General features: G+C 45.9%; 1 protein-coding gene across 19 annotated transcripts in view; it reads right to left on the minus strand.

Moving 5' to 3' along the window:
• Positions 1 to 27,714, minus strand: part of TENM4 (teneurin transmembrane protein 4) — a 929,900-nt gene that overhangs the window by 614,276 nt on the left and 287,910 nt on the right. For all 19 annotated transcript variants that reach the window (XM_083170223.1, XM_083170225.1, XM_083170235.1 and 16 more), the window contains one exon: positions 8,006 to 8,111. The gene's annotated coding sequence lies outside the window, so the exon portion shown is untranslated. The remainder of the gene's footprint in view (positions 1 to 8,005; positions 8,112 to 27,714) is intronic.

Consider the following 27,714-nt stretch of genomic DNA (forward strand, 5'->3'; position numbering starts at 1 on the left):
ATGAGATACACTGACAATGAGAACCAATGTTTACTGCCCAAGGCGTAGACCAAATTGCTCAGAGATCCGTGCAATTTTGATGGGCAGTAGCAGGAAGTTGGGGACATCTAGGTGCCGGTGACAGTGGCAGGTGGGGAGTTTGACTGGTGTGGTACACCTGTCAAACTGTAACGCAGGTGTCCTACGGCGAGCTCAGGGAGAACAGAAACTCCCATGGAGCAGAAGGGCACTTGTCTGATGGTGGGTGCGATGGTCCAGCGATAGTGCGTCTATGTATTCACAACTGTGGATTGGCATCACAGCTGATGGGCATCTCAACAGTAATCAGTTCGACTTGCCCAGCTTCCATTATTATGCAGATGATTATTAAAATGACTGTTCTCATTCATTAATTGATAATGTTTCGCAGCGATCGAAGAATAAACCAGTTTCCCAAGAAATACTTAAGGTTTTCTGAAAAACCGAAAATACTATTCTCCGCAAATCCTCCCCCCACAAATCCAATTCCGAATAAGCAAGCATTTACGTAGACAGAAGCTTTCAGCAACAATGCCTTAAACCAGCCATGCTAAGAGGCGAGCCCCCCCAAATGCACTAATCTGCTCAGTGCTAAGAGATTAACATTCCACCATTTCTCTGTCTAGTTCACATCAGCACAAAATCATTAAATTTCATTGAGCTTCGGAACGGAAATCTCTCGCATGTCATAAAAAAAAACTGCGGTTCAAAGGATTCTCTAACTGGGAGAACCTGCTCTCAGCGTCTGCTTTGTTCCGGATTTGTGGATTCGCTGACAGTCGCATCATGTCGGGAACAGAGAAGTCAAGTCATTAGATCAATATGTTTATATGTAAACATGACAAGCCAACATTTTTTCCGTGTGTGACTTTGTAGCGGGCCGGCTCGAGTTTTTTCCGATGGCTTATTGTCTGGTTGAGTCTGTAAATTGAGTTTCCTTAGCTAAAAGTATACATCTTATTGTGACGTGGTCAGGATGACCGGAAAATAGCGGCGTGAGGTGGGGGGTCGTGATATGATAAATGACAAGAGTTGGTTTGAAGAAACTCAGGGAGCCCGAGGTGTGCTCCCACCACCACCAGTGACGTGACTAAACGCGTGCACAGGGGGCAGCCGTACGAACGTGTGGGCCCTCTCCCAAAGGAGAAAGGCCCCATGGTTCCCCTAACCCCCCTCAACCATAAGGCCGAGGAAGGGAAAAAAGGGATCGGTGGGTCCTCTTCGCCGAAGCTCAGAGGGACCCGCGTTTCCTCCACCCCCGGAAGGGTTTCGGACGGTGGGTCCTCCGCACCCGAAGGTTTGGAGAGACCCGCTTAGGCTTCCCTCCGCCTTGCGGCTCGGGGTTGCCCTCGAGGGAACCGGGACTCTCCCCAAAAGGTGAAGAGTCCCAGTCACGTTTGGGGAACGGAAGGCCTGTTAGGGACAGCCGCACTACCCAAATGAAAAAACGTGACAAACTAACGAAAAACGTGAAGTGCAAGACGTGCAAATCATAAAAAGAAAAGAATAAGGCCCTAGCCAGAAGGCCAGGGGGGGGGGTGTGAAAAATTGTCCTACCCCATCCAAAAGGACAGGGTAAGGACGTGAAGCGCTAACCTAAAGGGAAGTGCGCAGTGCAAGTGCCATTCGTGCAAGGTGACTTGGGATCACCCGTGCATGTCCGGCACCCCCGAGTTTCCCCGGGGGCACAGTGCAGCCTCGGACTCCAGGCAGCCAGCCAGCCAGTCAGCGTCCGACCAAGCTTTTCTCTGTCTCACCAGCAGGCATTTTCCAGCCCCCGGCATGGGAATGGGTACTCCACTGAGCTTTTCGAAAGACTCCCTTAGGGGCTGCACCCCCTTCGGAAGAGCAATCTACTCAGTCCCAGTGTTTCTCCGCTCCCAGGGTTTAAGATACTAGGCTGAGCTTTTCGCTGTGCCCAGGCTGAGGACCTGCCCCAACCTGGACCAATCTACTCGGTCTCAGCTTTTCTCCGCTCCCTGGGATTGGATACTAGACTGAGCCTTTCGCTGCTCATCCTTCGGGGGCTGCAAACCCCGTCAGGAGAGTCAAACTACTAGGCCCAGTGTTTCTCCCCCCCTCTTACCAGTGGATTTACGGAAACAACACCTCCTACCAAAGGCAGAGGTGAAGATACTTAGTGAGACTTTTCACTACTCCCGGGAAAAAACAGAGGGGTCCCACACCCTCCGCCCATCAGAGCAGCTACTCAGTCTCACCTTTCTCTATTCTCTGCCAGAGGCCAGTCCATACCCAACTGATAAGAACAGATACTACACTTGATCTTAGCCAAAAGGAATGACAAGAGTTGGTGTTTAAAGCTTGCTCCTAGATTGTGTACCAGTACACCTCTGTAGCCTTCCTGACACACCATAAGGTCTGTCAGATTCTCTCTACCCTCAGTGAGAACATAAGGAACCAGGTCCAGGGGGGACACGGCGGCATCTTGGCACCAAAGACACAAATCACTTGAAACAATGGCCGCCAATGTTATTTCTGAGTGATTTGTGCATGCGCACTGGATATGTTCCCATACCTCCCAACTTGTGTCCGGATGAAATAGCGCCCGAAAAGGGGGCGGGGCGTATGCAAATGAGGGCGCGGCTTATGCTAATTAGCCGCGACCTCATTTTCATACGAGAATAGACGCTGTGCGCATGCGCACAGCGTCTATTCTACTAGATTGGGGGGTCTCCCAACTGCCACCCCCCGCAGCGGGACAATGCCTGCCGCGGGTGGGACGTCGGGACAGGACCCGAAAATCGGGACTGTCCCGACGGAATCGTGACAGTTGGGAGGTATGTGTTCCTGAGAGCAAAGTGCGGGCACCATGTTCCCGGAGATCTGTTCATGTGCAGTAGACTCTGACATAATGTCATAACCGGAGACGCATATCACTCGAAAAATGGCCGCCATGGCCATTTCTGAGTGATTTGCGCATGCACACTGGATATGTCCCTGAGAACAGGGACGCCATGTTCCCGGAGATCCGTGAATGTGCAGTAGACTCTAGCATAACGTCAGAGTCTACTCTTCATCAGAGAGCAGGGGGCCCACATCAGTTTAAAAACAAAAAAATCATGAAAAAAGCTGCTCATTGCTGTCTACTCTGAATCACTGTATGTCCCACCCAGTGCGCATTCAGTGCACACCGCCGAGACACAGACCAGCGGGTGCTCCACACTGCAGCTCTGAATCCTGGAGCACTTATCAGCACATGTATGTTTAAGGGCCTAATTCGAACCTGATTTTATGGCTGAGAATTCATGATTATCAATAGACTGCGCATGTGAGCGGCCCGTAGTAGGCATGCGCGGGGCTGTCCTGCCATTAAATCCTGCTACTTTTTTATCGCTGGCCGTACGCAAGGATTGACAGGAAGCCGGTGTTTTTGGTTGGTAACCGGACGTTTACTGGGAGTGTCGGGAAAACACAGGCGTTTGAGAGGAAGTCATGTGACGTCTGCTCCGCCCCCGATCATCCTGCGTCTATCGCAGCCGCCCAGTAAGTCCTGGGCTTTGCACACACTGGGGAATCATTATATGATGAGGGGCGTGTCCAGGTGTGTGAGGGGAAGTCATGTGATGTCAGCTCTGGCCCTGATTATCCTGCTTCTATCGCAGCCACCCAGTAAGTCCTGGGCTTCGCACAGACTGCACACACTGGTCACCATCATTACATGGTGATGGGCGTGCCCAGGTGTGTAATGGAAAGTCATGTGATGTCAGCTCCGCCCCCGATCAACCTGTTTCTATCACAACCGCTGAGTAAGTCCTGGGCTTCACATAGACTGCACACACTGGGGAATCATTACATGGTGAGGGGCGTGCCCAGGCGTTTGAGGGGAAGTCATGTGACGTCAGCTCCGCCCCCGATCATCCTGCTATCGCAGCCTCCCAGTAAGTCCTGGGCTTCCCACAGACTGCACACACTGGGGAAATCATTCCATGGCGAGCGGCTTGCGAATGGATTTGCAGCTAATTGCCGTTCCACCTAACTATTGCAACCCTGATAAGTAATTTTCAGGCTTGCACGGGGCGGGATGTCACTGTCGGCCAGTGGCAAACACAGGACGCCCAAAATGATCAGCCCAGCGATCAGGTACGCAAGTACAGAAGACTGCTGTATGCCAGCAACAATGCTACAATATTAAAAATGCATGAAGATAACTGTTTCATTTGCATTCTGCTACTATAGCGCTACAAGTTTCCGACAAATGAATGATAATTTGCTATGAAATGCTGATGGCTGGTCTCATATCTGCCTCCTGACCTCGCAGGTTACTGCAAGTAGAAATAACTACAAGATAATTAGCCTCGCAATAACCCAAAAGACTTTAATATTTTTTTTCTCCGGTCAAATGTTCCGAGCTGATTCCCTCGGCACTACCGCCGGGGCCTCTTATATGCATAATCCTGCCTAAGTTCCCAACACGTACTTCATTTGTACCTGACCTCACTTAAACCTGGCGCATTTGTTGTGAGGCACAAACCGTTCTGATTCCGACAAGCCTGAGTTACTCTGCAGGGCCGTCAGATTGGCTGGCGGGGAAGCGCTAGAGCATCAGAATGAACTTCCTTAAGAAAAAAAACATTTCTTCGCCGCTATCATTCAGGAGAGGAATGTGCCGTTGCTAATTTGTATGGATCGCTCAAGCAATGGTTCTTCGAGAACACTTAAAGGGACAACCGTGCCTATCGGTGCTTTCAGTAATAAACAGTAAAGGTCCATACACACTGGGCGACTATGCCCAGCGTGAATGGACAGCGATGATCCCGTTCATCACTGAGGGAAAAGCCGCTTAATGCATACACACTGAGCAGCTTCCCCCCTCCCCGGCGCCGACGGAGGGGGGGAAGAGGGCGTTGCATAGTGCAGAGCTATGCAAAGCCATCCTCAAAGCCGCTCATCTGCTGATAATACCAGCAGATAAGTGGCTTTCCCAGCGATGATGCGGGAGCGCGCAGCAGCGCTCACCGCTCATTGCCGGGGCATACACACTGGGCGACTTTGAGCTAAAAGCCGCTCAAACCTGCTGTGTGTATGGGCCTTAAGGTGTAACATATCTCTTTCTGTGGAGGTAACTTTACTAGGGTGGGTGTTGCCCATAACAACGAATCATATTCTACTTCTAGTATTTATTTAATAGACAGCATATGATTGGTTGCTATGGGCAACATCCCAACTTCAATAGAACTCAAAACAAAAATGTAATGCAGGATTGCACTGAACAGCGTATTCTCTGTGTAGCTTTACAGTCGTAAGCGCTTATTGTTGCTTTCACACTTTATTTTAGAATCACCTGAATGTATTTAAGGGCTTTTGGAGCGGTTTTTGAGAAACAAAAAATGCTCCAATCCCTTTAATTCACATTTTTTTAAGTAACCAGATCGCATTTCCCATACTTACAAAGGGAAATGTGATCTGGGCGATAAAAATCATTCTCACCTACCCAACTTCTGGTGATCGGTGCTTTGGTGAGGTCTACCGGCCATTGGTGCTCCCTACTGCTTCTTTGACTAGAGATGGGTCGTCCGCGAACGAACCGGATCTTTTGAACGGATCCCATTCAAGACCGAATGAGCCGCCGATCCCAAAAAGGTGATCCGTTTCAGTTTACAATGCGCATTTTCCTGATCTCAGTGCTGCCACCTGTGGCAGCTGAGATGTACTACCTCTGGAGAACTGAGTACAGTGCTCTGACTACAAGTGATAGAAAGATTAGCTGCTGCTGCCAGGGATGGCCATCGGTGCAGACACCATCGATGGTTGCCATCGATGTCGATTCTGCACCCAGCCATCGATCAATGTTTTTACTCGGTCATGTATATTCCACCTTTTTTTAAAAGTGAGCCGAGCCTCTTTCTAAAAGATACGTATCCCGGATCCCGGCTCAGCTTAATGATCCGTTTTGACCATCTCTGTCTTTGACCCTGGTGCCGTAAAGCGATGCTGCAAAGTGGCAGCTCACTTTACAGCATCAGAGGTCACAGCAACAAGAAGTCTCGATGACCAGCAGCCCTCCAGAAGCTTTAATCAGCGATCACCAGGGTTTGGTAAGCGTGGCTAGTAGTGGGGGGTTGCGGTGCGCGGCGGGTTGTGGGTCGCAACGACGGGGAGGTGGGGTGTCTGCGGCAATGGTGAGGTATTTTTCTGAAAAATATCTCTGTCCCTGCATGCGATAACTGTGCGATGTAATCAATTATCGCATCGCAAATTGGGCCGATATCATCACAGCACATCAGCATGCAGATGGTAATAAATCGGCCCCTAAGTTATTAATGAGTAGACATTTTACACTTAATGCCACACATTCATGATGTACGCCACCTACTACATTGATCCAGAAATAGACTTGCTTGTCTTTTGGGCCCATATGAATGAGGTCACCTTGTCACGGTAGACAAATGTTCTCGAAGTACCTCATAGTATTTGTTCCAGATATTATGTTACACAGCAGTTCTGCAGAATTTACCATACACGTTTCCTACGTCCCAGCGCTTTTTATCACTGCTTAAAATATTGAGCTGAACTTTGGCTTTGACAGAATATTGGGACATCTTTCTGCATTTGTTAATACGTTCTGGGACTTTGTATAGAGAAACAGACATAAAACCGCACAAAGGCAGTGTCAAACGCAAGATTTATAGATGGGGGTTCCAAATGCAGGCAACAGTCTCGCACTCTGCAGAACATGGGAGGATTGCGGGAGTCTGATGGAGCGGTAGAAGAACCTAATAACGACCCTGGACATTAATGTACCCTTTGTTTTTTTATATCATGGATACTGTATTTTATACAGTATTTATAGCCAACACTATAGGTAGTCTATAGTATAGATTGTATCAGACATTGAAATAATATAAATAAGTGGTCAGGAAAAGGTTAAACATACCATAATAAATAAATATTAAACAGAATAAAATGAGTATTGTACTTTCTGAGCTCATATTCACCCACCTAATGGTAAGTCTCCTGTCTCTTCTTCCTGATAGCTGCTCTCTAGTCCAGTGCACTGATTTTTTTATAAAAAACCCAACAATATAAGTTTTATTTATTCCGCGCACAGTAAGCAAAGGTCCTCATTAATATTTGCATAAATGCCCCATTATTAGCCAACATACTTAACACTTCATAGCCAAAATAAGAACACAGGTACCCTTTTGGGGGGTAGATGGATTAAACCTTGGAGAGAGATAAACTGGAGAGAGACAAAGTACTAACCAATCAGCTTCTATATTCCATGTTACAAGCTATGTTTGAAAAAAAGATGGACGAAGGCAATTGGATGGTACGTTTGGCCTGATTCAGGTTGGATCGCTCAAATCGCACTGAATCGTGTTATCATAGCCCCTCCCCCTGTCCCAAAATGCCGGTTTTACGACACTGTACATCGGGAGGTGGAGCCACAATGATGCGATCATGTCACCCCCTCTACCCCAGCAAAGTCCATCATCCTGCCTGGCCACACCCCCATCTATCTACTTTATCTCTCCAAGGTTTGATCCTTTCCTCCAACGGTCATATAAAGCACTTGGTTAATCATTTCACCAAAAATACAGCTGAGCCTCTAGCGCTATCCCAACATAACACCTGGATAGAGTGTTCCGGAACAAGTCCGTTAAATAAAATAGAAGAAAACAAAATTCTATCTAAACATTTTTTTCTCTCTAAATTAATATCCAGGAACAACATAAATTCTGATCATCTACAGATGTCCCCATCACAGACACCTCGCCAAAATATCAGGGGAAGCGCAACTTCAATGATATTTTCCTTTTCAATGGAGACAGGGCACCTGGTAACGCAACACGGGGCTTACTGCCAGCACAACGCTCAGCACAGACGCAATGACATTTCTTGTAAAGCAAAGACACAGTAACTGCAAAAGCAATCAGGCGTAGCCATAACAGAGGCGCTTCCAAATCCTGCGTATAGCATCGCACGAGAACATAGAAAGAAGCTTTTTAGGACCAGCGGTACTTACATTGCCTTGGGAAGAGTCAGGGAAGAGTTCCAAAGTTCTCATTTACTTTGAGTAAACTTTAAATCCACCGGAAGATGCCTCGTATGCCAAATGATCAGAGGGAAATCTATGGAAGCACAAAAGAAATCATTGAGACGAGATATAAAAAAATTATATGAACATATATCTAATGAGACAAGAACAAATTAAATACATTTGATTGTTTCCACTGATTTGTGGGTCATTAAGTCAACAGTCACTTCGTCGACTGGTATGGGTCATTGGGTGGATACATACTATGTCGACATACAAGTTGGTCGACACATGCAATATGTCGACATGAATAAGGTCTACAGGGATGGAAAGTCAACACACAAGCATTAGGTCGACAATGGCTATGTCGACAGTCAAAAGGTCAACATGCGTTTTCTCATTTTTTTGGTCCTGAATGTTGACATGGACACCATCAAAGTGTAGCTGCTCTCGCCATGCTTAGGGCACGGTGCTTTGCTACGCTCTGCACACTATCATATTCCCCCTCCACGCCCAAGTGGATGGTAGGGCAGGAAATACCGCCTGTCGGCACATGTCGGCGCAAAAAAAAGGGAAAACTCATAATGGCCTTTTGACTGTCATCTTAAACCTTGTGTTGAACTTCCAGCCCTGTTGACCTTAGTCATGTCAACCTATTTCATGTGTTGAGCTTGGCCATGTTGACCTTCAGCGGTCGGTGCAATGTATGTCGTCCTAATATGTGTCGACCGAATGACCGAACACATACAGCATGCTTGACATGTACATGTGGACAGGGCGGAAAACAAAACACCTGGAAAGGTCACAGGAACAAACTGTCAACAGGAAATGGTTGACGTAAAAAAAAAAAAAAAAAAAAAAGATTAAAGCTTTTTATGGTGTCATTTTGTATGTGTGACCCCAATTAGTGTACCGCACCCCCTCGCGTGGCTAACTTCACTCGTTACTATTCCCAATTGCAGTCCACTTGGATATATGAAAAAGTTTAAAGAATTAAAGGGGGGAAAAAAGGGTGTTGGCGATATGTGTTGACCATCGTCATGTTGACCAAAATAACCTCTCGACCTTTTGTAACTGCCAACCTTTTTCATGTCGATCTGTTGACCATATCGACTTACTGACTGTCGACAGGCATTAGGCACAGCTTAATTGACCTTCATTTTACACTTGCTAACATTCATTCGGCGGAATGCAGTATGGAGTTCTTTTGATAAAGTATAAGATAGCTCTATAGTGTAGCCCAGTTTCAGTATATACCCAAGTGACAAACCAAGGATTGTTTCTCGTTGGTAGATGGGATTGTCCAGCCGGATCTGTTTATTCGTATTGTCTTGTGATAGAAGAATAATGGATCTGCTGTGTAGAAAAATTGGGGGGAAATTTCTAAGGTGGGAGTTCAATTTCACGTGGGATGTTGCTATGGGTAACCAATCACAATCCACTTCTTATATATTTTACACCTGTTAGCAGATAATAGATCGAATCTGATTGGTTGCCCATAGCAACATCCCATCTGAAAAAGATCTTAGTAAAAATGTCCAGAACTGGAACTATAATTGTCACATCCCCAATTCCTTTGAGTAGATCTGCCCAATCCCCCAGAACACTCGGAAGACATTCAGATTTTTGGGAGGTCTCACAGGTTCCCCGGAGAGTAGGCAATGCTCACAGATGGGCTACGGTTTGCCATTGGCCAGCAATGGATCGCAACCATTGATGGTCTGCAGACCACAGTCCGTAGGTTGACCATCAATGGCATAATCTTTAGCGCTTTCTACTGTGCACAAGCGTGGTCACGTACACCTTCTGTCCACACCAGCAAGATGGTAAACTATCAAGCGCTCAACCATTGATGGCTCTCTTCCCATGTCTGGAATCCATTGACCATCAATGGTTTCAGTTTAGATGGATGATTCCAAAAATGGGTGCTCACTGGTTTACACAGTGAATTGAGATGTGCTTTGATGACCCAACATCATGGGCTCTATCCCACCCAGGGCTGAAAGTGAAGGGGAACGGGGTGGAACTGAGTTCCACCACCTGTAATGGTAGGGGGAACGGAGTTCCACCTCTACCACAGCCCTGAACATTAATTCCAACACAAAAGCCTGTCGCAGCGGCTTCTTCTGGCATGGCGTATGTATTGTTAGGATGAACAACTGTGGACATTATGTGTATAAGGGGCATTACGGTGTAGTTTAATATGAATCAAGGGCACTACATGCAGTGTAATGTGATACAATTGTGCTGCGATGTGTTGTGGGACCATTATCCCTTTAATGGTGGTAGGGCACAAATTATCTGGCATTGCTCTAGACTCAGCCTAATGGTGGTGGTGGTGGGGGTCATTGTTACGGGGAACGGAGTTCCACCACCTCTCCAGGATCACTCCTGATCCCACCACTTGTAGATGCATTTGGAGTGCCATCATGTATGCATGCCTCTTCTCTATATACCCAGAATGCAAAACTCCTGGTCAGCTGAACGTGGAGCATGATTCCAGATTTCTTAAAGTCCAAGGTTAATGTTGCGTTTCTCTAAAAATAGCAACTACTGTGTTATTCCGATCTTCTCATGCATCACCCCTCTCCCTAAACAAACCCATTTTTTATAATGTATATCAATATATAATGAATGTATATGAATAATAGATAATCAGTTTTAGTTGGTTGGCAGCCTACACCAGAGATGAAATCTATTGGCTTGATTACTTCGTGGTCTAAGTCCCCAACATATAAATCTCATATATCTATATGCAGGGAAATACAGAAAGGCACATCCTGAGCGCCTTCTAATATTCAGGAGGATTTATGAGCTTAATATTTTAGGGTGTGTAATATAAAACACGCGTGTTTCAAGGACATAAACAGGCTGATGGCAAAATGATTTACAGTAAGACGCTCGAGAGGTTAGACAGGTCCCCCCCTACCCCACAAGGTCACACAGCCAAGGGCTCAGGGCTTAGTGGGGGTCTCTGGCACATGTGTATTGTTTATTGATATTCAATAGGGAAAAGCCCTTAGTGGCGAGCTAGAAATCCGTGTATTTCTTATAAAGGTTGTCATTCTTGGTGTCTGCTCCCGATTCTGAAGAGCTGACGCCCCAACAAGGAAACTGTGCCGAGCCTGCAGCTTAGGCAATACAGATTTGAAGAGGATGATGTTGTCTATATAATAAGTTGAAGAGCGTGTGTGCACCATACTTGCCTACCTGACCCTCTCCATGAGGGAGAAAATGCTCCTGGACTCTCCTGGTAATGTATGATTGCCATCACCTGTGGTGAAACACCTTTCTTATCAATGACCTAGCTCCCCACAGGTGATGGCAATCATACATTTCCAGGGAAGTCCAGGAACAGAGCATTTTCTCCCTCATGGAGAATGTCAGGTAGGCAAGTATGATGTGCGTGTGTGTGCGTGCGTGTCTGTCGCATTGTGGATACACGTGGCACTCAGAGGCACCAAATTCGGCAACAAGGTACCGCTGCACCCGGTGGTGTGCATCTCAAAGCCGTTTTTGGGAAATTTCATTTAGAAATTGAAAAAACACCAAGGTTCAATTTGCCTTGATTGATGATCTGGAAAAAGATTGATGATCTGGAAAAAGATTGATGATCTGGGAAACAGACAACGAAGGAACAACACCACACCTGATTTCATTGCTGCCATTGAGTATGAATGCAAACACATTCTAACACTGCACCATGCTGGGGATCCCCTGGCAAGGTTCAGAGGCGCTCCATCTGTATACTATACGTAGCACACCTCACACACTTACACATTGGACAGATACACACAGCACAACACACCACACAGTACAACACACAACCACATACACTGCAACACACACACACAAAAAGAGTACAACACACAAACGCACAGAATACACCAAAAATAAATGCATCATATGTGCTAAATCTCAGGAGTGGATGTGGAATTCATCAACACACACTAGCTACCAAGCTATCAAGACAGGAGCGGTGTGTTTCAAACAAAAACACCACACCTGATTTCATTGCTGTCATTGAGTATCAATGCAAACACATTCTAACATTATGGTGGAGGTAATTAACAAATTTTATTTATTTATTTATTTATTAACAGTTTCTTATATAGCGCACACAAATTCCGCAGTGCTTTACAAAGCATAATTAGGAACAAAAACACATATCAAATTACAGTACAAGACAGTTTAGGACAAGTACATGGTAAATATGGATAGTTGCATCAGGGGACAGGACACTGAAGCAATCATCAGGGTGGCAGAGGTTTATATATTCTAAGAAAGGCACAAGAGGAGAGAGGGCCCTGCCCGTGAGAGCTTACATTCTAAAAGGGGAGGGTTAGACAGACGGGGTGACACAGAAGGGAAAGAAGTGGGCATAAACAGTAGGTTAGGATGAGAGATGGTCAGGTTTTATGCTGGAGGGTGGGAAGAGGTCAGCTTAGTCTTTGATATTTTAAGTCTAAAAAAGCGCTGGGTCATCCAGGAGTAGATAGCAGAGTGACAGTAGGAGATATGAGTGAGGATGGAAGGACCGAAGGAGAGAGATCAGAAAAGGAGCGGTAGATTTTAGTATTATCAGCATAGAGGTGATAGTGGAAGTTAAGTGAGCAAATAAGTTCACCCAGAGAGGACATATAGAGATAGAGAAGAGGAGGACCAAGAATAAAATTTTGGGGGACACCTATTATCAATGGAAGAGCAGGAGAGGTGAAGTCATTAGAGGTACAGCAGGGCATTTTCAAAACAGACAGTGCAAATACAAGCATTAACAGTGATATTCAAAGTTTTAGCAGTTGCAGAAATGGTGATAAGCTGGATGAACAGTCAGATACCCAGGAGTAGTATGAAGTGAGCTCACTCAAAGCAGTCCCTTGGTTTTCTGAGTTGCTGTAGTTTCTGTTTTTCTGAATCACTTTGATATCAAGATGTTAAGTTGGTTGGCAGTTTCTGTCCAGTTTAAGTCCAGAATAAGTCCAATCTTTAATCTATGTAACTTTTTTTCCCTACTTAAAAATCTTCCTACTTTAAAAGCTGACAAAATATCAATAGTCAGCTTTCAATAGTCAGCCAGGCTGTGTCAGCCTAGTATTCTCACTAAATACTAAAAGCTGTTTCTAAGTTAATTGATTAAGACCCCACCCAGCCAGAGCCCCTCTCCCACTAGCAATAAAACTAAGATAAACAAATGGTAAGAGGTTACATACCATCCCAGCCACTAATACATTCAAACTCACTTTAATTCTTAATACAATTGCACAAATACCTATAAGAATGCAATATGCAGGCAGAGTGATGGTGACTCAATACTGGCAATGGCATGTAAGGTTAAATACCTATAAGAATGCAATATGCAGGCAGAGTGATGGTGACTCAATACTGGCAATGGCATGTAAGGTTAAATACCTATAAGAATGCAATATGCAGGCAGAGTGATGGTGACTCAATACTGGCAATGGCATGTAAGGTTAAATACCTATAAGAATGCAATATGCAGGCAGAGTGATGGTGACTCAATACTGGCAATGGCATGTAAGGTTAAAACAAATGACTATCTTAGGCCTTTGGAACAGCATAAGACAAAATTTTACAGCAATTTTAGAAATGAAAAAAACGAAAGGTTTTCCCGGGCAATGCCGGGGCGGGTCAGCTAGTGATGAATAAAGTGTTCTAGTGCAATGAGCACAGAAAGATGGCAGCTGCATTTGAGTCTTTTTGCAATCGTCGCACCTTCACGCGAGAGCCCTTCGAGCTGCGTTTAATCACGTGCAAGGGCTGTGGCGCCCTCTTGGGGAATCTTTAGATGACACCATTGGCCTCTGAACCCAAAACCGCACCTCTGCTATGTTAGATTATGACCTCCGATGTAATCGGCTAATCGTATGAGTTTGCAAACACTTCTGAGACCTCTGTGCGTCTGATTAGCCCCCTATCTGATTAGCCCCCCTGGATCACCCAATACCTTTACAAATACATTTTGGGGACCATACATCCGAATAGCTACTGCGCCTCTGTGCGTACTGTGATGTACTTTTTTGCAACTCAGGTGCAGTTGAAAAACACAGAGCAGTCCATAGAGCACTGGGCATGCCCCAAAATATCGTCAAATGGGGCATGGCTCCCAATCACGTCAATGCCACAAAGCCACACCCCTTTTCCGGGAGAAGTTCTGACTCTCCCTTTCATGATGTTAGGAGATATATTCTTGTACCAGTCAAAGTTAATAATATTATTACAAATAACAATAGCAAAATATTGTTTAACAGACTTGAACCAGTAGACAAAAAAAAAAATGTGTTGCTTTGTTGCTTTTATCATGTGTTCCATGTGTTTTCTATGGCAGGTTGGTCGCGCTCTGAGCTCGCAAACAACGAGAACTCCTCTCCTGGAATCTCATTAGACACAGCATTGTAGATAATAATCGATGGATCCTCTCTTGCTCCACAATGCTGGACGGCTCTTTGCATTGGACAGTTAATTTACTGTACACAAGATAAATAACCAAATGAGGGCATCATTTATCAAAGTGACGTATTGTGTTCTATGTGACACAGTTGTGTCACCTCTTCTCGCAATGGATTAACACTTTCCCAGCAGGAAGTGTCTGTGTAATATATTACAGGCGCCCATGGGTGGGGGTGATCTGTTCATCTTTATCAGCAGGGTCTGTTGTTTCCTCTGCTCACCGTCCACCGGTTTCTTGGTTCATGCCCAATCTATGCACAACGCCTGCATCATGCACGACCAGCGGCGTATGTATTAGGCACGGAACGTAACCTGTGCAAATTCGATACCAGCTATTACAGTGTATACTGAAAACGCTTGTGTACGAAGAGCCGCCAATCAGTTAGAACGCATAAGAAGTATAAGAGGATTGGGAAACAGAAAATCTCCCGCACAACAGCCCTACGTCGTTAGCTTCCTAAAAATATAAATACCCGAAGCCCAGGACAAATCTCCGGCACGCTCCTGTGCTTGTTCCAAATCACATTTAAACATAAATGGATGTTTCGGGGAGATTGTTTTGAATCTCAAATTCAGTCGGATCCTTGATAGCCTGGAAGGACGTATACAGTATACAGTATGTGTTATCGGCTTCTGAATATAGGATCTGGAGCCTTTCCAATATCTGCGCTTTACTAGATGTAGAGGCCCCTTGTCAGATCCGTACGGTGACGGAAATCTCTGGCTTTGAATCTAGTTCATGAATTCCATTTCTCCGGCTTAATTTATTCTGTATCTTCCGCTCACACGGTAGAAGGAGAAAAGAATCCAGGTTAGGTGGCAGCAATAATCTGTTTGGCGGCCAAGGGGATAGGGAAGTATTAGTGTGTGTATACTGGGGTAGTCAACTCCCGTGACAGCTCCAGGTAACCGCCAATTGGCCAAGCGGAGCTGCCAAAAAGGGAAGGGGGTGGAGGAGTGAGTGGGGACTCCAGTTACGGGTCCAGGACAGAATGGGACAGGGAATATATATATTACAGATTGGGTCTACCTTATTTGTGTATAACAAAAACCGAAATATTCCAAAAACCGTGGTTTTTCAGAACATTTTTATTTCCCCCCCCCCCAGTCCCTCTTTTTCATAGTTACCTCGTCCCCTGATGTCCATGGCGGCCTCCGAGATCTTCTTCAGAGGGATCTCCGTTCCCATGGGTGCATTGCGCGAATTTGCCGCTGAAGAGGATTCCAGAGGCCGCCATGGACGCTGGGGGACCATCGGGGTACCACCAGAGGACCAGGTAAGTAGGAAGAAAAAAATATTCCAAAATCCCTTATGTAAAATGCTTGTGGTACCGAGCATTTCGGATAAGGGATACTCAATCTGTACACCAGCCCCATGCTGCCCCTCAAGCACACATACCTCATAATCAGTGGCGTAACAATGGTGGTGCAGCCCACGCGGTGGCTTAGGGGAACTGACTGTTTGGGTGCATTGTCTCTGAACATTCCAATGGGTCTGGCCATCCGCATGGCATCTGCTGAAAATGTCCTTCCAAATATGGCTGCCACCATGGAGTAGAATGATACTAGAGGTCCTCCTGGGCAATATGCTAGAGATCCTCCGGGACAGATGCTACAGGTCCTCCTGGATAGCGTATGCACTGTCCATAAATCAAATAGGGGAGCCACACCATCAGAGACCCACCCCCAAAAAAATCACCTGGACACCCCTGTGTTTTCACACCCACACCCACAGTCCCCATGTTTCTGTCTCTTAATGCTGATTCCTGTCAATCAAACTGCTATGCATACGGATATACTGGGTGAAATTTCATAGGATGAGAGATTCAGAAAGTGAGAGATTTGGTAAGAAATCTCCAAATTTTTTAAAGCGGCAATCATTTACACTGCAAAATCAAACTGGTTTTGCAGTGTAAATGATTGCCGCTTTTAAAAAATGGAGATTTCTTACCAAATCTCTCACTTTTGGAATCTGTCATCCTATTAGATTTCCCCCCTTTGCGCAAATAGCAGCTGCGCATGCCCAATACGAAGGTTTGCGCACACAGTCTCTCACTGATCATTATGAATTCTCTCATTAGCGATCCTTGCTGAATTAGCACCGTGTCACGCCTGCACAGTTTGTGAAAAGTCGCTTCTACAGCCAATCAGATCCTGTCCTTTTTTCTTGCAACGACTAGGAAAAGAAAGCTCACATCTGATTAGAGGATGCACTGTAAGCAAATTTAAACTCACAGCGCTTTATTACACGATCAGACTATATTAAGCGACATTGCATAACCCCTCCGTGTCATACAATTATGTATCGCCGTAAGCAATATCTTTTACACATATCAGACACACAAATGCCTCAATTTATTCAGAAATGGGAGTTTTCATTTCTTGGTTCTAGTCATAGCAAACGAGTCTACCGCTATGGGGCGAATGGGAGGAAGCAACAAGTAGTGTGGTTCACCAGCGCTGCCAATTTCAATGACACATTGTAACCGGAACCACTATAATGAATATTTTCCTTAGTAATAATTTATCCGCTCTTCCAGGTGGCCTGTTAGAACCCAACGGCGATAATCAGGAGGTTTGAAATCGCTCAGACTTTTCTTCCGTTTGTCTGATGAAAAATATGACTTAATGAATTCAGTTGGGAGATACACCTGACATTTCTCTACATGTATGACCGACACAAACTAGCATCTCGGTCCCTGCCTCTTTCTCTGATGGTCACGCATGGAAATTACAATGATTACATTTATAACTGACTAGATTTTGTGTCATTCGCGCTATAAATAGGATACTACTGTATATATTTTTTACTCTTTTTCTTAAGTTAGTACTATGGAATACATGCCGACGACCGTCGGTGGGTAGCTGGCGGTCAGAATAACGATCTCAATATCCCGAGGTGGGAAACCCTACAGGGGTCCAATTAGTATACTTACCTCCCCACTGCCCTCCCTTAACCCTCCAAGACCCATAACAGTAGCCAACCCCTGGCCTGGATTACATACAGATGACCGGTGGTGGGGATGGCAACAGTCAGAATACCAATGTTGTCATCCTGACAGGGGTCCGGTAAGTATACTTACCTCCCTCCCTCCCTCCCCTTCCTCCCTTCACCCCCCCCCCCCCACAGCCTAACCCTAGACCTCCTCATAAGTGCTCAACCCCCTCAAGTGCATAACCCCAACCCATCCTTCCCACAGCCAACTATCCCATCCAGCCTAACCATAAGTCCCCCTGCTAGTGCCTAAACCTATGGCTAATCAGGTTGTGGACATGCCCCATCACACAGTAACCCAGGACCTATCAGGGCCTGGGTCTAGGAGACTCTGGCATTGGCTGTAGTTCTGGTGAAACTCAGTGTACTGGCGCTACAACTCCAGGGCTCGAGCCACGTAGTTAGTGAGTTACTGAAGAAGGCAGCAGGTGGTGGAGGAAAGTGCTGATTGGCTGAGCCCACCCGGAGGAAGGATGACCCAGGAAGTTGGAGCACTGGGTGAGCAGAGAATAGTCCCTTTATGAATTCCATGTGAGATGCAAAAACGGGCAATTCCAGTGAGCAGTGGTGTAACTAGAAACCTAAATGCCAAAAAAGATTCTGGCTCCCCTCATTCATTAATAATAATTTTTTGACCTACATGCTCGTTACCAGGGGTTTCTTTCTCATTGTCAGGGGTTTTGTGCTCGTTGCCAGGGGGTTCTTGTTCGTTGTCAGGGGTTTCATGCTCATTGCCAAGGTTCACATGCTCGTTGCCAGGGGGTTACATGCTCATTGCCAATGTTTACATGCTTGTTGCCAGATGTTTCATGCTCGTTGCTAGGGGTTACATGCTCATTGTCAGGGGTTTCATGCTCATTGCCAAGGTTTATATGCTTCTTGCCAGGCATTTCACGCTCGTTGCTAGGGGGTTACATGCTCATTGCCAGTTGATTTCCTGCCTGTTGCCAAGGGGTTACATGCTCAATCACAGGGGGTTTCTTGCTAGTTGCTAGGGGGTTACATGCTCATTGCCAGCAGTTAGGTACTCACAGCCTGCCAACCCTCCCGGGATCTGTCTCTTAGAGGTAGCACTGTACTTGCTGCACTCCCGTGACAGACGCTAGAGGTCCAGTAGGTCCAAACAAGGCGGCGACCGTTTTCAGCAGATTCCATGCAGACAGCCAGACCCTCTGCTTCTGCGGCGCCGGTTTCTCCCCACCAGTATTTGGGCTGCGTTGCCAGTGCTACACCACTCCAGTGCCTTAACCCATATTTTTAAAATGGCAATCATGTAAAAGACAAAACCGACCTATTTTTGCCTTTTAAATTCTTGCCACTTTAAAACAGATCACCCCCCTCTGGAGCATGTACAGCATACAGTCATGCACTGATTACTGGTTTATGTTATTCTATGTGCTCTGCAGATCAATGCATTGCTTGCTGAGAGAGAGAGAGATTATTCCTAATAATACTGCATTATTCACAGAGCATCCTGCTTCACCGAAAAACACATTCTCTGCCTTTAATTACCTGAAGGACTACTGCTCCCAGAAGAAAATTAGAACTCTATTCTGTCATTTGCACAGCATGCGGGCTATTGACCATGGGTGATTGCTGGAAATAACGATTACTTTATTTGACGTCTGCATGATATTTCGTGATACAATTACATTTGAGTAGCAATATCTGTTGTTATTATTGTATCATGTTTATTGTAGTATAATTGACTTATATAGCTGAGCCGGGGGATGTAATGGCTTTGTATGTGCATTATATTACATTAAGTACAGTTACCCACTGGCATTAAAAACCATGTTTCATCAGTGTCTTTATATGCAGCAAAAGCATGTAAAGAGGTATTGGGGTGGGACGGTAAACCTATACAAAGGCCCCTTAGATAATGCTGTTTTCAGCTGCATTTCGGAGTTTCAGGGTCTCTAACAGTTACATTTTCCATAATCTCAAGGGGAATAATTATCTCAACCCGTGGATCTTTAAAAAGTGTCAGCGAGTAATGAATACACCTGTGCATCTGCGAGGGGTCCTGGAAAACATGAATTGTTTGGGGGCGGAGTTTGAGAACTTCTCCAGTCTAGTCCCTCAAGCCACCCTAACAGTCCAGGTTATAAGAATATCCATGTTATACTGTAGCACAGATGGCAAATTAAAATGGACTGAGGTACTATTTAAGTCACCTGTACTTAACCATTGACATAATTAAAACTCGGGCTGTTATGGTGCCTTGAGGACAGAGTTTGTGAACCTCTGTGCTAATGGGTGTTCAGTGTCCTTTTACCCTCCTCACTGTCTACAGGTATAAATGTTGGTTATACGCCATATACTGTAGCAGGGATATTTAACATGTGGCCCTCCAGCTGCAGTGAATTTGCACAACCCAGCATTCCCTGCCAATGTTTAGCTATTAGGGCAGGCTGAAACTTTGAGGTAATCACTGGTAAAATGTTGTGGTGGACATAATCCCAAAGATTTATGCAGTAGAGTAGTCACTGGGAACATTGGCGCACCACAGAGAGGAGGCCTCCTCCGTTAAACTGCGCCTGACAAATCAGATACAATAGAGCATAATTTACTGATAAGGGAAGTCAGCAACAGATCAGAGACAGAACGCTAACAGCAAGATGAAACTAGCAAATTGGGAGAAAAGGCAACGAACAGCAAGGAGAAAAAAGCAAATGGTGAGGATAGGCGGCTAACAACAAGGTGAAACAAATAAATGGTGAGGACAGGTGGCGAACAACAAGGTGATACAAGTAAATGGTGAGAACAGGAAGCTAACAGCAAGGTAAAACAAGCAAATGGTGAGGACAGGCGGCTAACAGCAAGGTGAAACAAATAAATGGTGAGGACAGGCGGCCAACAACAAGTTGAAACAAGCTAATGGTGAGGACAGGTAAAAAATAACAATGTAAAACAAAAAATCATGAGCACAGGTTGCTAACAACAATGTGAAAAAAAACTAAATGGTGAGGACAGGCGGCTAACAGCAAGGTGAAACAAGCAAATGGTGAGGACAGGCGGCTAACAGCAAGGTGAAACAAGCAAATGGTGAGGACAGGCGGCTAACAGCAAGGTGAAACAAGCAAATGGTGAGGACAGGCGGCTAACAGCAAGGTGAAACAAGTAAATGGTGAGGACAGGCGGCTAACAGCAAGGTGAAACAAGCAAATGGTGAGGACAGGCGGCTAACAGCAAGGTGAAACAAGTAAATGGTGAGGACAGGCGGCTAACAGCAAGGTGAAACAAATAAATGGTGAGGACAGGTGACTAACAACAAGGTGAAACAAGCAAATGGTGAAGACATGTGGCAAACTACAATGTGAAACAGGCAAATAGTGAGGACAGGTGGCTAACAACAAGGGGAAACAAGCAAATGGTCAGGACTGATGGTTAAGGAGCAAAATGGCATACTAGCAATGTCCAGGACTGGAAACAATAGACAGTAGCCCATACACAACACAGGATGGGGAAATGTGTCAACACCATTAGGTCGACATGGAAATGTTGACATGACAAAAAGGTCAACATGGTTCTAGGTTGAAAGGTCATTAGTTCGACAGGTCATTAGTTCGACAGTCAAAAGGTCGACGGGTTTTATTTCACTTTTTTTTTTTAGTCGACATGTGCCGACAGGTGGTATTTCATGCCCTACCATCCACTAGGGTGTAGTGGGAGAATAAAATAGTGTGGCGAGCGTAACGAGGCACTGTGACCAAAGCATTGTGAGCGATGCGAGGGAATGTGGTGCACTTTAAACGGTGTCCATGTCGACTGTGTTGACATTCAGGTAAAAAAAAACAGTGAAAAACCCCATGTCGACCTTTTGACTGTCGACCTATACACTGTCGAACTAATGTCCTTTCGACCTAGAACCATGTCGACCTTTTCCCATGTCGACCTGGACCCATATTTACCTTTTCCCATGTCGACCTAATGACTGTTGACCATCATGCTGTAGACCAAATGATTCCAACCCACTCCACCCCCCATAAACAATCTGTCTGCCCCTCTACTGAAGGTACAGTATGAGCCCTAATTGTAAATGTTTTTGTAAGATATAAAGGAAGTATTTTTTTTATGAATGAAATGTTTGTTACAGAAAGTGGTTCTGCAGTAATGGTTCAGTTACCTGCAGCCATTAAAGAGTCACTTCTGCAGTTCTTCAGAGTCTAAAGGTATCAGAACTCTTTTCAAACACAGTGGATCAGGGCCAGAGCTGACCTCACACGCCTTCCCCTCAAACGCCTGCATTTTCCATGTCACTCCTAGAAAATGGGCGGTTACCACCCCCAAACTGTCAATCACCTTGGTTACGGCCAGTGATAAAAAAAAAAAAATGAGCAGGCTTTTATTGCAGGACGGCCACATGCATATGTACTAGGATCCGTACGCATGTGCAGTAATTTGCAGCCCTGCACCTAGATCTAATTGACACCCCCAAGTTGAAACAGTTATCCTGGTAAAAATGAAAAATGAATCCTGAAATTGGCTGTGTAATAACAACGCGCCTTGTAGAGCACTTTCCTCTGTAGAGATATTGCTGCGGGAGGGGTGAGGAGTCTGGTGGTGTAAACGTGCGATAATTTGCTTGTCAGCATCAATAAAGGGACTGATCCCAGTGACGAGGCCAGGTGAGCAGACGGGACGGTTCTGCTTCCTGATCAAATAAAGACTGGCGAATGTCTAATACCCCTGCGGAGGGCCGTACAGCTGTCCATCCAGGGAGCTCACTGTCACTCTTAATATGCTCCTTTATAAACATGCAAGCCTGTCCCAGCTCATTACCTTGTCTCTTTCTTGTGTGGAAATGCGAATATACTTATTTTATACCTCCCAACTTTATTATTTCCAAATTTGGGTCCTGCCGCACTGAAGGTCCAGCCGGCCTGAAAAGGGGACGGAGCTCTGGTGCGGGCGTGACCTCCGGCAAAGGGGCGTGGTTTAGCACTGCAACCCCCCTTTTCAGTGTTAACTTGGACTCCCAATAAGTGTAGCTCGTACCCCCTATACCGACCCTTTTACAGTATGTGTCAACCTTTTTCATGTCGAAATTTTGTCAATGTTGACATTTTTGGCTGTAGACGTAACAAATGGAATCAAAGGGACAGAATAGAAATCAGAGAGGTAGAGTTACGGCAAGCAATGTTGACATTCTGCCATTTCGACACATCATCATTATCCAGATGATAAATTCTGACTTTTCTAACACGTCCCACATACATACGCACTTGGATCTCGCACAGGGATGCAGTCCAAATCCCGACGGTCAAAATACCGACAACCATTGACTGACGGTCAAAATCCCGACGGTCAAAATACCGACAACCATTGACTGACGGTCAAAATCCCGACAAGGTCAAAATACAGATAAGGTCAAAATACAGACAAGGTCAAAATACCGACAAGGTCAAAATACCGACAAGGTCAAAATACAGACAAGGTCAAAATACCGACACTTAAAATCCCGACAAGGTCAAAATACCGACATATAGAATGTAGACAGGTGAAAAAGTCGACATGACTTTTGGTCGACAGGTCGCAAGGTTGACGTGGGTTTTTTCACTGTTTTTTGAGCCGACAGGCGGTATTTCATGCCCTACCATCCACTAGGGCATGGTGGGAGAATAAAATAGTGTGACGAGCGCAGCGAGGCACCGTGCCCGAAGCATAGCGAAAAAGCGAGCGATGTGAGGGGCTGCGGTTGACTGACAACTGTGTCTGTGTCGACATTCGGGTAAAAAAACAGTGAAAAAAACCATGTCGATCTCACGACCTGTCGACCGAAAGTCATGTCGACTGTCTACATTCTATTTTGACCTTGTCGGGATTTTAAATGTTGGTATTTTGACGTTGTCGGGATTTTGACCTTGTCAGGAATGTAAATGTCGGTATTTTGACCATGTCGGGATTTTGACCTTGACGGGATTTTGACCTTGTCGGGATTTTGACGTTGTTGGGATTTTGACCTTGTCGGGATTTTGACCTTGTCGGGATTTTGACCATGTCGGGATTTTGACCTTGTCAGGAATTTAAATGTCGGTATTTTGACCTTGTCGGGATTTTGACCATGTCGGGATTTTGACCATGTCGGGATTTTGACCATGTCGGGATTTTGACCATCGGTATTTCATACCAAATCCCTTGCACATTTTCACAGTGACAATTAGGGGTACATTTACTAAGATAGGAGTGCTATTGAAGATATGATGTTGCCCGTAGCAACCAATCAGAATCTACTTCTTTTTTATTTAGCGCCATCTACAAGATAATAGATAGAATCTGATTGGTTGCTAAGGGCAACATCCCGTCTTCAATAGTACTCCCATCCTCTTAGTAAATTTACCCCTAAGCCTCGGAGCTGAGATCTCATTGTCACTCAGATACAGACGAGCAGGCGACACAGAGCCGGTGACTGACATTTCCTACACAGTAAGTGTCCCTTGCGGAATCCCTCGCACAGCTAGGTGACCTTTCTTTTATTAACTGCGGATTCCTCTCCCAGTCACAGCACTGCAATTAATTTGGGATCATTAAATATCTGAGTGCGGTGTCCCAGAGTGTGCAAACTGATCCGACACAAATAGAAAAGGGTCACCTCCCCCTGCATCCAGGACTCACAGCTATTGGCTATCAGTTGTCCTGCTGGGTATCCGGACTGACCATAGACTAATTCATGAGAGACAGTCCTAAGGTCACCACTAATGGTCGACATTCAAAAGGTCGACAGGGTTAAAAGGTCGACAAAGTTTAAAGGTCGACGCACAATAGGTCGACATGGTCTAATAGTCGACGTGGTTTACATGTCGACATGTATATGTCGACATTGATATGATTTCGTGTGTTAACTTTTGCTTGTCAGTGTCGACCTAGTGTATGTCAACACTTTGGTGTCGATCCTAGACACTGTCATCTCTTGGATCCACACCCCCCTTTCAGATAGATGCTTGTAATTGCAATTAAATGAATTGCAGACATCTATTGAAATCATAAGTTCAAAATCTAACTGTGGGCCCGATTCGGATTCATTCGGCCAGATCCGATTTCATACAATATGCGATGTTTTATCTACTGCACATGCGTATTGGCCACATGACGTATGCGTCACACTCGGCTGTGATTGGCTCAGGCTTTCGCCCAACGAAACGCTTGGAGTGCGCGGGAAAACGCAGGTGTGTTTACGTCCGCTGGGGAGGAGGGCGCAGGACATCGGTGCCCGCACGAAAACAGCCAGCGACAACAGGAAAACTCCCGAACACTCACAGCCCAGGAGCAGCTCTGAATCAGGATCTGTGTGTGACCGTGTATACCGTCTGATTATATGTGAACGCTTCTATAGCTGGTCCGTCTTCTGTGTCAGATCCGGGGATAACAAGTCCAGCTCCCTGGGGCTGTAATGATATCCATGGCTGAACACAGGTGCGGCACTCAGTGGATCAGATGGTCTCTGTGACCCATCTGTCCTATACCACGCCACCAGGTATACAAGTTGCCCCAGGGGCCTAATGACGGATCGCTCATGCAGATGAGCCATTAATGAGCGTTTAGCTAGAATTGACTCAGAAGCGGTTTCTGGGCCGGGACACGGCGTGAGCAAACACCTCTAGATATCACGGAACAATAGGGATCATCAATCCCAAAGCCTGCATAGGGAGAAGTCGTGGGTGAGCCCTGACCGCCGCAATATCGCGGTGTTTGGGGCTGATCTCTGTTTCCAAATGCTGTTCACCCAGCACCAGCCACTTCGGGGGGGTTACACGATCTTAAAGCCGTTTCTAGTTGGCATCGGAACAGTGCGGCGTTAATAACGTTTTTCTAATTTTTGCTGGAGTGTCTTTCATGGTCGGCGGTTTTTCCTTCGCTCGGTTTATTGACTACAGGGCAAACAAACGGAAAAGTGAAGGCTAAGAGGCCGCTCTGTAATTAATTTGACTTAATTACACAGTGGAAGCAATTATTAAGGTGCTGAAGGCTACGTTCACGTAGGTGTTTGGAGACTGATTTGAATGCATCAGGAACGTTCCTATAATACTGTAGATCCCCATTCACTTGTATGGGGCTCTCGGTGAAATGACCGTAGGAACAGCATCTTCAGTCGGAGATGTCGCCGCCTGGAATAAAACAAAAGTGTTTGTTTCAGGACAAGACAACAGAACCATCCATAAAGTTCTGCGTCTTTATACAGCGCTATGGGCCTAATTCAGTCCCGGTCGCTGGCCGGCCTGAGCAATTATCAAACACCCACGCATGCGCACGGTATGTTTGCTATCGCTGACCTTTCACAAGGTAGTTGACAGCTGGCGTTTTTTAGGAGTGCTCCGGAAACCGCTTGTGGCACCCGGTTGTTAGGAGGGGGGCGCTAGCTTTAGCAGACCTCCATCTCTCCGCGGCCATCGCAGCGCTAAGTAAATTTAGACTTACTCACCGGCTGCAAACAGAGGGAAATCTATTTGATGGTGAGTGATTGCAAATGGATTTCCACCTCTGTGAATGGCTGCAAACGCATCAGCAGCTGTGAACAGAGGTGGGGGTAACTGTGGCATTTAACGGATGGCTGGGCTGCGAGGAATCGCAGTCCAGGTCTAAATCAGTCCCCTATATCATACAGTATGTTGGTACTACAGCCCTACCCCAGGGAGTATGAGCCTGCAGGGTTGCCTAATTTTAAAGTCTCTTCTCTGGGAGAAGCCCGGAGAGGAAACTGTCAGCAGCACTTCTACACGTCATCAAACCCCACCCACAGTACAGCAAATCCCGCAATTTACGGGTCTTCGAGGAGGGGGTGGTGCTAAATGACTTGAGTTGCATCTTTAGCCCCCCTCCTCCCCCGAAAAGCCGCGAATCGTGGGAAATTAATGCTGACGCAGGGGAGATGCTGGGGGGGCCCACCTTTCCGGGGGGTCCGTGAGGGGGACTCGGTTTTCAGGAGCCTCCCGGCCATTCCGGGAGGGTAGGCAACCCTAGTATGCGGACGTATCAGAAGTTGCAAATTACTTGCGTTTTTTTTCCACAAACGCCACTTTTTAAGCAACTAAAATTGGGGGCGGGTGCTCACATCATGTGATGTCATCCTCTTGCTCCGGGCATGCCCAAGAAATGCCGGGGGCACCCACCCCGGAACACCCTCTGCCTCTCAATCAGGCAGCAAACTCCCTAGCAAATGTGCAGTCCCTGACTCAATGAGCAGGACTGAATCAGCTCCAATATATGTTATGTTATCAGACATTCAGTTACTGTACAACAACTCTGGAACTGTACCGCAGGTGAATGTTACATACAGTACGTCCTGGCACTGCCGGCGGTGATGACGCAACACCAAATCCAAAAATGTTGTGGATTTCCCTGACAATAATTGTGTTCCAACTATCAAAACCAGCAAAACATTATCCCCATCAGCTGCTGCCATGGATTCCAGGGCGCTTTACTGCTAAGTTCTCTGCATTGGGAACATCTGGCATCACAAAAAAGGCATGAACCTAATTAGCATACTTGCAACGTGTATTAATTAGCACTAAACCTGTTTATGGATTGTGAAATAAAAGTCAGAGAAGGCTATAAAAAAAAAAAGTTCCAACAAGAATGATAAAGTTGTATTGTGCTATAGAGGAGTTAGATGGGGTAATTTATGATGTGCAAAAAATGCTTTTTTTCTTCGCCAAGTTGTGCGCAGTCATATTTGCATATGTGCCGCCTCATTTGCATAAGTTTGAGTTTTGTAGGCAACTTCTGTTAGATCGTAGGGGACATTCAGGTGCGTTTTGGATTTGCTATTAATTACAAGCAGGCGTTTCCTGCTGCAGCAGTGATTCCGAGCAGCATAACAGGACGCAGCATCTGATCTCCATCCCACTATCGGGCGGCTTACAGCGCCCAGGTTATTGTGTAAGCCGGCCGTCACAGAGGCCTGGAAATTGCCATCCTAAGACGGGGATCCCTGACTGCTTCCCGCCCACTCCCAATGACTGACAGCTTGCTGCCTTCCTACACAGTACTGAACATCAGTACACATGATATCGCAGGTGCAACCGCACATGAATGACCCCCATAAAAAATGTTTTACTGTTTTTGTGCTCAAAATGGGAAGTTCACGGGGGAGGGACTTTGACTAGGGACGGCCATCGGCGTGCCTATCGTCAATGGAGAAATGACATGCGTCCATCGATTGTTGCATAAAATGATCTATCAACCCGATAGTCATCCCAATACGTGGGCCAATCAGAAGCTGGGGGGGGGGGGC

The sequence above is a fragment of the Crinia signifera genome, chromosome 2 (assembly GCF_055691185.1).
Source record: "Crinia signifera chromosome 2, ASM5569118v1, whole genome shotgun sequence".
NCBI classification, from domain to species: domain Eukaryota; kingdom Metazoa; phylum Chordata; class Amphibia; order Anura; family Myobatrachidae; genus Crinia; species Crinia signifera.